This window comes from Pseudopipra pipra, chromosome Z (assembly GCF_036250125.1).
Source record: "Pseudopipra pipra isolate bDixPip1 chromosome Z, bDixPip1.hap1, whole genome shotgun sequence".
NCBI classification, from domain to species: domain Eukaryota; kingdom Metazoa; phylum Chordata; class Aves; order Passeriformes; family Pipridae; genus Pseudopipra; species Pseudopipra pipra.
Window position 1 is genome coordinate 5995131 of NC_087581.1, and position 12125 is coordinate 6007255.

The following is a 12125-nucleotide window of genomic DNA, read 5'->3' on the forward strand; positions in this document are numbered from 1 at the left end:
GTTATAGAAGTGTCTGCAGAAGTCCTGTTCTCTGAGCTGCTCCTGCGAGGATTGTATTAATTTTTCTGTTTTTGATTTTAATGTGGCATCATCTTATTTGCCCTCTACTCAGACACAGAAAACTATCCCACATACATTTCCAAAATGTAGCTGGGGAGAGAAAGGACTTTTGATCTAGGAGCAGCAAAGGGAACATGTATTTATTTTTGCTCCTAAATCCCAGATAAGGACTCAGAATATATATTTATTATATATAAATATAGAAACAGGAAATCTTGTCATATTCAATCTGTCTTTTTTGTTGCCACTATGTCCCCCCTGGCAGAAGATGTAAAAACACAGAAGCCACACTTTGTATTATGGTTTCTTTTGTAGCTTCTAAATGGTTAATAAATGATTAATAGAGGTTTTTATAAATGGTTAGAGTAGGTTTTGGAGGCTAAAAGGTCAACAGTTGGCTTATAACAATCTATAATACACTTCACTCATGTCCCTCCAGCCATCCATAACACAAGAATTCTTACATCTGCAGCTTCTAGCAATCATGTTTTAGTTCTTTGTAAACTGTTTATAGGTGGGATCCTGGTATAGAATGTGACCGGGAATTGGATAGTTTTTGCTGAAGTGCCTCAGATCAAGTCCAAAGAGGCCTCTTTGCATGGTGTCTAAATACTTTTGATCATTACAGTCTGCAGGACGTTGGAGCTCTTAGAGCAACATTTAAGTAATATTTATTGAATTCCAATATACTTTTTTTTTTTTTTTTTTTTTAAGCAGAATTAGGAAGGCAGATAGAGGCTTAGCTCTTACTCATACTACAGGTGGACTAAAGGTGAAAAATTGCACATGGGAGCCCCAGCTCAGGAGAAACATTTTTTCCTAGGGATGAGACACTGCAAGGGTATTGCCCTGGCACTATCACAATGAATAAAAAAGGAAGATGGAGAAGGAAATTATTTTTTTTCCTCCAGGCAGAATATTAGTATTTGATATGTAAGAATTTTCTTACTCGTCTGCTAGAGCCAGCCTGTAGCCCAGAAACTATCAGACATTGTGAAGGAGGAGAAATATCTTCCCAAAAATATTAATGATTTAAAGCTTTATTTACCACTCACAGAAACTCCTTTCTCTTACCATAACATTGCTTCAAGCAATTTTTCCAGCATTCTTGATCTGCTGTGTAAGAACAGTTTTACCACTTTCTTTGGGATTCCTTAGGATTGTGTAGAGCCTGCCAGCTTTCCTTCCCTGTAGTACTTAAAAGAATGTATAAAATACAGAATTATGTATCCTGTAGCCCAAACTCCTGCTCAAATCTGAGCTACTCAAGGCAGGTTTTTCAGGCATGATCCAGCTGATTCCTGAATGTCTCTCAAGGATGTAGTTCTTACACCTTCTCTGAGCCTTCCTGCTACAGAACTTGACCATTTTCAGGTGAGGGCCAGGAAACCAATTGTAAACCCTACACTTGTATCTAAATGGAACTTTCTGTGTTGCAACATGTAGGGTTTTTCCCTTTTGCTGTGCACCTTCTAGGACAGGCTGCTCTGATTTTTGTCCTTCCCTCTTGTTAGGTCTCCCCAGAGCCATTCTCTGCTGAACACTGAATAAACCAAGTGCTCTCATTCTCTCCTTTTCCATGTGTGCCCCAGACCTCTGCTTACCCTGGGGGGTCTCCCTTAAGTTTGTTCCAGTCTCTCCATGTCCTTCTTGTCTGGAGACCACAAAGCTGGACACAGAAAGGCTCCTGATGCAGTCTCACGTGGGTCAAATAGGGGGAAAGATCACTTCCCAGGAGATGCTGGCTGTGTTGTTGCTTATGCAGCTCAGGATGGGTCTGACCCCTTTGCTGCAAGGACATGTTGCTGACTCCTGTTCAACTTGTTTCCCACTAAGAAAATCTGCATTCTTTGCTGTCAAGCTGCTTTCTACCTGGTTGACCCTGAACAATGGCTGATACAGAATTTAATATTTTATTTTCTGTGACATTTACAATTTGTAAATTAAACCAGGTAGACCAATTTTCCTATTCAAGTAGCCTGTAATTCAGATTTTTTCCTATATCCACTTTAAAAATTCCTAACCTATTCATTGTTTATTCTTTTTCAAATCATGACAACATCATTTAAAAAAAAAAGATGGATCTTGGCCTATGTGAAAAGAACCTAAAACACCCAAGTAACATCCTTTTCTAGAGGCAAGCAAATTTCACACTGCTCATAGGCATAGAGTTTATTTTTCTTTCCTACACAAAGAAGTATAGACTGACTTATTTATTTTTTTTTAAGTGTGAAAGATTGCTTGCCATGGTTTTCTTTTTATACATTTTAAGAGGGAAAAAATACCAACTGGGGAAAAGAACACTGAAAAAATAAATAACATTAATGTAGCCTCATACTCTGCGATTTTTTTCTGTCTGTAGCAGAAAATACATGGAGATAGTTTCAAGGTTAAAAAAATATCAACCAGAGAGCACTAGTGCCAGAACTACTGTACTGTAGGGTTAGGGTTAGTTAGCTGCTCAATATCTAAAGCCAGTTGAAAGGTATGTGAGCTGTAAAGATAACTGAAGGTCATTACTGCAAGTACACAAAAAAACTTATCAAAAGTGGAAGAATTGCACTATATGTGTGATAGTCTGACTTGTTGGCTGATTTTCTGAAACTTTATTTTGGTCTTTGTTCGATCCAAAAGGATTATAATTTTAGAAATATAAAAAATGCAAAAAAAACCCCAAAAAACACTTCTATGTTTTGTGGACACCTCTTGGAGCATGTTGGCCCACTGCCTGTCATTCCTTGCCACAGTGTTATTAACATACCACATGATCTTACCCTTGTGCAGAAATATGAGCTGTTATTATTCAGCCATTCAAATTCTCCAAACTTAAGCATTTTTCCCTCAGCACATATAATAATTGCATCGGTAGTTAATTTTAGTAATCACACTTCTTTGTTTGTTTTAGACAAACAGTAGCTTTGGTAGTCTGATTAACGCATAATATTTCTCTAAACTGCCACAGGGTTAATGGAAAGTTATTGTCCTGTGTATGCTTTGAAAAATACATGGACGTTCTGGAGATATTGTAGTTTTGAGATGTACTTTAGGGTAATTTCGGTACTTGGTCCTTTAAGAAATATTAAAGAGTTGAATAATGGAAGAGAGATTATGGTTATTAAATACGCAGAGGATCTGCAAGCACTTTAGAGTACAGGATTAGAATGTAAAATGATCTTGACAAATTGGATAAATGGTCTGGAAAAATATGATGCAGTTTAAAAAGGACATATGCATTTAAAAATAACTAACTGCACAAATACAAGTTGAGGAACCAGTGATCAGAAAAAATTTCTGAATAAAGTAGATTTGATGCTTTTTTGTAAGTCACTTTCCTAACATGACTCAACAGTTCCATATTTAAATACAAACCAAGGAAAAAATCCCCACCAGAATATTGGCATACGTATGCAAAACTATTACATGCAATAGTGATAGCTAATCTTTCTGGTTTTCTTTCATTGGCCATTTTTCAGCTAAAGTGCTTCAACTGGTTTGATGTGTCACATTTGAAGAAATAGATGAATTAGCTCAGAAACGCCCAGAGGAGAGTGAGGTGACCTGTCAGATCCTAGAAAAATTAATCAAAGAGAAAAAAAATTGCTATTGTTTATTATAGCAATAAAGTGAGAAAATATACCTTGGATATGTAAAGAAAAGGTAGATGCAAAGGTAAAGGTAAAACCTGCTTTCTTTGTTTGACACAAGAAATGTAGTGCACTATGACAGATTTTAGTCAGATTCTAGAAGAAGCTCCACACAAGTTAGTAAATACAAAGCTAAACAGATATCTGTCAGTATCAACAGCTGTTGATCCCATTTTAGGGAAGAGGGACGGACTATATGCCCTCTGAGACTTCTCCTAAGCCCTATCATCAATGATCCTATAAACCGGATCATTAACAAGTAAAAGAATATAAAAGACCAGAAAATGTTACCAAAATTATTTTCTCAGAGTGCTTTTCAAGTGCTCTGAGAATTTAATACAACTTAGGAGTAGCAAAAAGAAAATCAAAACTTGTCTTTTGAAAGCTTCCTTTCCTAAGGAAATGCTCTGTTCCCTTTGTCTGGAGACAATAAATTCATGATTTTTTTCTCATGCTGCATTTCTACAAAATGTTTTTCAGGTGCAAAAAAGGACATTCAGGCTTTCTTTCCTTTCCAGAAGCAGCAGCACTGCAGAAAATATATAGTATTTTTTGCAAATCAAGGCAATGAAAACCTGCATAAGAATTTTAGTGTTGATATTGGGTTTCTTTCTGTGTTGGGTTTCTAACTAAAACAATAGTAATGTGGATTATGTGTGAGTGTGTGTGTGTGTGAAATAAGTAAATGGATTTATGACGTACATTGAGGGAGCAAGGGCACAAACTGTTCTTCTTCATGCTCCATTTCAAACTGCATATGGGTTGAATCCTTCCTTCCCATGCTTTCATCACATAGTGATTTTAGTTGGCATGTCTCAGTTTGGGAGGTATTGAAAAACAGCTGTCAGTCAATGCAGTCATCAGTCACAGCCAGCACGACTTCATGAGGGGGAAGTCCTGTTTGTTGAACCTAATTTCTTTCTATGACAGGGTAACACATCTAACTGATCAAGGGAAGCCAGTAGATATAATAATTTTGGATTTCAGTGAAGATTTTTATGTGTCCCTCTGCATATCCCTGTGGACAAAATCTCTAGCACAAAAGCTGGAAAAACACATCATGAAGTGGGTGAACAACTGGGCCACAGGTTGGGCACAAATAGTTATAGTGAATGGGGTGACATCAGGCTGGTGTTTGGTCACTAGTGTGGTTCTGCAGGGCTCCATCCTTGGCCCAGTTCTCTCCAATGTCTTCACGAATTCTATGGATGAAGGACTCAAAGGAATACTAAGTAAATCTGCTGATGACATCAAGTTGGGAGGAGCTTTTGACTCCCTTAAAGGCAGGAAGACCCTGTAGAGAGACCTCGACAAATTAGAGAGGTGAGCAATCACCAGCCATATGAAGTTTAACAAAGGCAAGTATCAGATTCAGCACCTGGGAAGGGGCAACCCTGGATGTATGGACAGACAGGGGAATGAGATGCTGAAAATCAGGGCCAGAAAAGGGCCCTGGGGGTCCTGGTTGATGGCCAGTTGTCCATGAGTCAGCAGTGCCCTGGCAGCCAGGAGGCCAACCCTGTCCTCACGTCAAATATTGGGGTGGTTTTGGGCATCACAATATAAGGAAGATATTGAGCCATTAAAGAGTGTCCAAAGGAGGGCAATGAATGTGATGACGGGCCTTCAGGGGAAGCTGTGTGAGGAGCAGCTGAGGGCACTTGGTCTGTTCAGCTGGAAGAGATTGATGGGAGACCTCATTGCGGTTACAACTTCCTTGTCAGGGGAAGAAGAGGGGCAGGCACTGATATCTTCTCACTGGGGACTAGGACTTGAGGAAACATCATGAAGCTGAGTCAGGGGAGGTTTAGGTTGGATATCAGGAAAAGGTTTTTCACCCAGAGGGTGGTTGGGCACTGGAACAAGATCTCCAGGGCAGTAGTCACAGCACCAAACCTGTCTGAGTTCAAGAAACATTTGAACCACACTCTCAGGCACATGGTCTGACTCTCAGAACCATAGAATAGAATAGAATATGCTGAGTTGGAAGGGATCCATCAGGATTCTAGTTCAAGAAGTGTTTGGACAATGCTCTCAGGCACATGATGGGATTCTTGGGGTATCCTGTGCAAGACCAGGAGTTGGACTCGATTGTGATGGGTCCCTTCCAACTCAGTATGCTCTATGATTCCATTATTCTATGACTCAAGCTGATTGAGAATTACTGAGTTTCTCTGTGAGATTAAAGAGCTTATCAATTACTTAGTGGTCCTCACTGAGTCAGTAGTTCAGTCTCTCTAGCAGTTCACTGAGTTGATGAAATCAGTTCTCTGTGGTTTGATTTAGAGTGTGAAACGATGCTGTCATTGACATAATTCACTATTTTGACCTCTAGAATCCTTGTTATTCTGGAACTAAGTTCTGAGTCCTTTCAGCTGAATCTACTTTTTTTAGTTATCCCTATAAAATTCACGAAGTTTCAGAAGAAGAAAGAGGAAAATTCTTTGTGCTGATAGTTTAAGCATGGCATTCAACTTCACATTCATTTTTGATTAAAATGTAACCAAAGTTGCTTATTCCAGATCTGGTAGGGGTTTGTTTTGAATGTGTGTCTCATGTCTGGCATAAACAGCCTTACTAAACCATTGCAGGGACTTTTGGGGTTTTAATGTAAAGTTTTAAATATCTCAGGCACAGACATGCAGAAGACCACGCATATGTTTGCATTTTTCACAAAACAAAATCTTATCTTTCAGCCACTCTAATTTTAACTCCTTTGACTTTCAAAAAAAAATTGTTATTTTTCTAACTAGCCATGCAAACGATTGTAACAGATTGATCACTTTTATCTCATACAGGGGTCAGTAACCAGAACTCAGTCATATTCTTTTCTCATCATATCTGGCCAAAATTACAGAAACGCTGCCCAACCAGAGCTGAGCCTTCAGAGGAAGCAACAGAGAAAATCCAGGTGGAAATAGCAGTGGCCAGCTATTATCGTAGCTGATGTGACATTTTTTGATACACTAGCTGAATTAAAAAATGAGATGAGAAGGAAGAGAAGCCAAATGGAATAACCAAAATAACGTATGAATCTAGTGGTAGAGGTGGAAAATCCAATCTCCAAATTCTAGCCTGAAATTGTACCTTTCAAAGTTAAGCACATCTTAAGAAGTGCTGTACAAAAGAATTGCTTAACTGGTATTTCAGAAATTAGAGATATATATAAATGTAGTAGGAACACAGTGTCCTCTCCTTTTTTAAAAGTTAAACACATCGAGACAGAGATTAGAAATGTCACATCAAAATGGACACTAATTAGCAGTCTTATTGGCAGTCTTACCAGAGGGGTCAAGAACAGAATTTAAAACTGCTCTGAAAATAAAGTGACTGTCCAGCAAAACCTGGTATTTCAGTATCTCTGTTTGGAAGCACAAGGAAAAGTCAAAGTAATGAACATATTACAGAATGAAAACTTCTGAAATCTGTCTTTTTGGAGAGGTCACAATGCAAAATTCACTATTTTTAATACAAATGCTACAGCTTGTTGATCATTTTCACTTAATAAAATTGCCAATTAAAAGAGTATGTTCCATTATCTTTCACAATCTTCCTTTCCTAGGCCACCAAATCAACAGTTTAAAAGGAGAAGAAGGAAATTACACTGACGACGTCTGCTAAAAAAAATAAAAAAATAAAGAGAGAAAGATAGTGTTGTGTTGTTTGTTTGGATTTTTCTTTTGATTTTGTTTTATTTTGATTTTGGGGTTTGTTTCAGTTTGTTTAAGGAGATAAAGAAAAAGCATAGAATCATAGAATGGTTTGTGTTGGAAGGGACTTTAAAGATCATCTAGTTCCAACCCTTCTGCCACAGGCAGGGACACCTTCCACTGGACCAGGTTGCTCCAAGTCCTATCCAGCCTGGCCTTGAACACAGAAAAATCAAACAGCTTCACTAGCAGTGTTATGCTTGCTGTAGAAATGGACATACGAATCTTGTTTACAGAAATTTCAGTCTAACTCTTTGGTTTTTTGTATCAAAAATTACACTTAATTTTTTTAAAGTATTTCCTTTTTTTTTTTTTTCCCCTACATAAAGATAAAACCAAACCAATAATTTCCTTAAACAGTATGGAGTGGATGTTCAACTGTCGTGGCTGTAAAAGTGCAGTGAAGTAAGTGGAGCCTCACTGATTTACACCTGCTGAAGGATTGGATTAGTCAAAGTCAAAGGAGTTACACATTTATCACATTCCTCCACTGTCTCATGTATCACACTGCATTTTGCTATTGCAAGGGAAGTTAGGAAAGAATGGGTGAAAGTAGATAAAAGGTTATTAGTTAATACATTCATGTCTTTATAGAAGTAGCATTCAGAAGAGGAAATAAAAAACTGCCCTGTCCATGCTGAAATCTGCCATATAGTACAAGAAATATCAGAGAACCCAATGTACCATATGGAAAGCTCTCTGCAAGACAGCATCTCTGTTCTACTAGAGACCACTGTAGAGAAGAGATGGATTTTACATTTTTCATTAGTGTACAGCTTAGACAGTTGAACTCTATTATAATGTCTTCAGGAAGTATCTGATCCATTCTATTATCACTGTGACAAAGAGAAAGAATTGCTTATGATTTCAGAAAGGTCACACTAAACTGATGTTCTGCCTGTATGTGCTTTAGCTATGATGGTGATAATAATAATAAAAAAAAGTTTAAAGATGAAGTTTACAGTCAGACATACTGGGGGCAGGGGGGAGAAGACTTAAAAATTAACATTTGAAAAGAAATTCTTATCTGCAAGACATTTTCTAACCTTCTTATTTTTCATCAGCACACCTGCTGGCAGTTAGTATATTTATACATGTACATATAAACAGAGGACAAGATTCTGATAGCAATTCCTAGAGGGTAAATGTAATGTTGTAATAAAAGCACTGAAACAGACCATTATCATTAACAGTTATGTATGTACTAAGATCTATCTGCCTGGCTGATCTGGGGCAGGTATGAGATAGTTCTGACCACGGTGTGAGACACAAGTGAGCTCCAATTTAAAAGGTGTGTTGGTGGAGTTACTGTGTTGTTCAGCCCAAGATAATTCAGTCACCCTCCCACCAGAGCTTATTATTTTTGGCTCATAGCTCAACAGCAACTGCATGGCTTGGAGCAAGGGCAGGCCAAATTCTTGCATGTGTTACAGATAGATAATATCACATTCAATATACCCCCTGTAGTGCCTCGAAACAAAGGTGGGCTCCTTTTGTGGTAGATGCTTTGCACATGCGCGGCAGATGATGATTTCGCCCTGCAGAGCTTGGTAATAAACATCTAATAATTGTTAATTCTTTTTGTCATCTTTGTAATAATATTAATCATGATGAAGATCCTAGGCTGCTGAGGTAGTTGTGTTAAGGAAAGAATGAAGGAATAATTCCAAGAAGCAAACCCAATCACCAATGAAACCAAGGAGACAACCAGAAAAAATTTAAAATGCATAGAAATGTAGTTGCTTTGAAATGTATTCCCATGAAGTGTAAAGGAATGAACTAACATCACTAGATGGGGGGAAACCAGATATAAATCCATTGGAAGAGGTGGTTTCTACAGGGCCTGAGACATTTCTCATTTTCCTGGTTAAGTGCTGAACCTTTCTCATTTTTCTGGTTAAGTTCTGAACCTCTATCCAGAGTAGGGAGTGGCAAAGAAACCACAGCATGAATGAAAGGGACACAGAAAACAATAGAAAAGTTTTCTTGGTTATTTAGATGAACTAACAAAATGAAGAAATGAAAAAGGTAACTTTGACAAGTGACATTTCAGAAGTTTTGAAGCCTGAAAATTTTTCAAAGTGACTTCTTCAGCAGAAAAACCACATAGACAGTCATTGACCTATAATAGCCATCAGTATAAAGGCAAAAACAGAAAAAAATGAATCACAGATAAAGTAAAAAGCACTGATTCAGAACTCAGTAGATTCTTTAGCATAATTCTTCCATTTTCATTTTGCTTCTTTCATTTTCTTGTTGCAAATATAGCTCTATAAACCATAGAAATAAGCTGCATGCAATTAAAATGGCATAATAGCTGAAAGGAAAGCATTGATAATTATGTTAAAATCTATAAAATTAGAAGAGTCTAACACTGCTTAGAGTTCACGCTTTGTCATCTGTCAGCATTTGCAGCTCTATTGTAACCTAGATCTAAAGCTTCTCCTTCCTGAGCTAACTTCTCTTACAACTTATGGGTTAGTGGTGATTTTTTTCCCCTTTCAGTTTGTGCAACATAGTTCTCAATTCTTTTAACAATTTAGGGGTCTTAAAACAGATGAAATAACATTCAGCTTTAATGAAATATTTTGTGATATATTTTTGTGAGCTTAGAGAGTCCATAGATCTGCCACGATCCATCCTGTGCTCTCTCCTTCAGTAAAACAGTTGGGGAAGCAACTTTCATCTCTATACACATCAGAGAGTTTGGAAAAGTATTGTCCCCAGTCACCATTTTAATCACAGCAATAAAAGACAAACTGCACAAAGAATCTAGAGAACTGGAACAGGCTTTATCTGTGACTGGATCCAGCAAGGAATTTAAGCACAGGCTTAAGAGCTTTGCTTGGATCAGGGATTTACAGTGCAATCAAAAAACTAGTGAAATCAATAGAAAAACTGTTATTGATGTCACTGGGCATTGGATCGTGCCCTTAATGAACTAACTAGAGGCTGCAGTGCTGCATCTTAAGGGCCTAATCCAATATCTATTAAACTTAACTGAAGGGGAGACTGGATTTAGATATTATTTAACACTGTAGTTTGAGATTTTCAAAAACAGTTTAAGTGATGCTTGTCAAAAAGAATGTTAATTTCAAACTGGAGTCAAATAACTATGAGCTTCTGTCTAGACATCTTAGATGCTAAAAGCTGTGAATACAATGTAGTATAATCTATCAGAAAGTAATGAAAAAAGTACAAGACTAACAGAGATCCTGAATTATTTGCAGGTTGGTGGATATTCACTTCTTTTTCATTTCTGTCAATTCACTCTGACTCCTTGTTAAGGTCATAGTTAGCATTGGTCAAATATATGCACCTCCCCCCACTCTTACTCTTTCAAAACCTATTTCCATTTGACATGACGAGGTAACCTATATAATTCAGAGTCACTTATTCCACCAACACTCATTAAGCTCCAAAATTCAAAGACTGAAATGCAGTGAAATGAATTAAATCTTCTGATCCTAAGGAAAGTTGCCATTTGAAAAGTCATCTCAAGTCTTCTCTGTTGAGAATAACGTCTGCTTCATCCTTTTTCCTCTTCTAAATGTACTTATTTCAGACCAGATTTTCAGTCCCAATTTCAGAAGACAGACTGCCCCCAACTGTAGTTGAAATCCCTGAGAGTGTTTAAGAACAAAGGATGCATTTTCTTGACAACAATTTTGCATTCCATACAATGATGAAGGAAAGAAACGTCATTTAAGACATCTACTTGAAATCTAGTCAGTAATAATAATAATTAGTAAGCTACAACCACTTCAGAATTGATCAGAATGATTCAATTCCAACTTTTCCCTTATGCATTCAAACACTTTGGTCTCATTGTTCAATTCCATTCTTCTTCTTTCTGTTGTGAGGGCTTGAAGACTCAAACAAACAATTAAGGAAGTGGCACATTAAAAAGGACTACTTGACATCTTGAAAAAAACATATACATACAGAAAGAGGAAACAAGGTTTAATCTAAATAATAGTAAATGTATTTGTTGTTACTACCAATAGGCACATTTTTTCCATGTAGAATAACAACAATTGAGTGTCCTTTAAGACCTTAAGTGAATGGCAATCATTTTTCATATCCGAAGTGAATTGCTCATTTCAGTAAGTGTTTACATATTCCAGGCTTTCATTTCTGAAAATGCATCATTTTTACCATCATAAGAAGCTAATTAAGTGCACAGTTTCCTTATGGAAGTACATAAAAAAAGGGTTATGATGGAATCATTGTGTTCCTTCTTCTTAGATAGACGCTTGAGAAGTTGATCCAAGTTTAGAGGAAATTCATTTCCCAAAGATGACTTCAACTGTATAACAAAGAAATTTAAGGATGCTCAAAAAGCTCTAGAGAAGTTATTTGTATATGTTAAATCCTATCAGACCAACCCATAAAGAGTTCAACAGGTCAAGTTCATTATTTAGAGCCTGAATTTGCATATGCAGATTGGGTAATTCTCTATGCATCTGACAGTATCATCTCTTTAGGCAACCCATAATTTAGATGGCCTAAGGGTATAATCCACAGAATAATCATCCTCACAGAGATAAAAATAGATATATACCTTTAGAACACAGTTTGGCCCCAAGGATGAGAAAAGGGCTATTGAACATATCTAGTTTCCACATCTAGGTCATGGGTAAAGCCCAGTTAGATATCATGCCAAAGATATGAGTACTCAAGTACTGCTCAATTATTTCTTTATAATGCA

At 37.2% G+C, this 12125-nt stretch overlaps 1 long non-coding RNA gene across 1 annotated transcript; it reads left to right on the forward strand.

Moving 5' to 3' along the window:
• Window positions 1-4474: 4474 nt before the first annotated feature.
• LOC135407166 (uncharacterized) lies at window positions 4475-7351 on the forward strand. Its single transcript, XR_010426742.1, has 2 exons — window positions 4475-5027; window positions 6503-7351. It is a non-coding gene; the product is annotated as an uncharacterized LOC135407166 (long non-coding RNA).
• Window positions 7352-12125: the final 4774 nt, after the last annotated feature.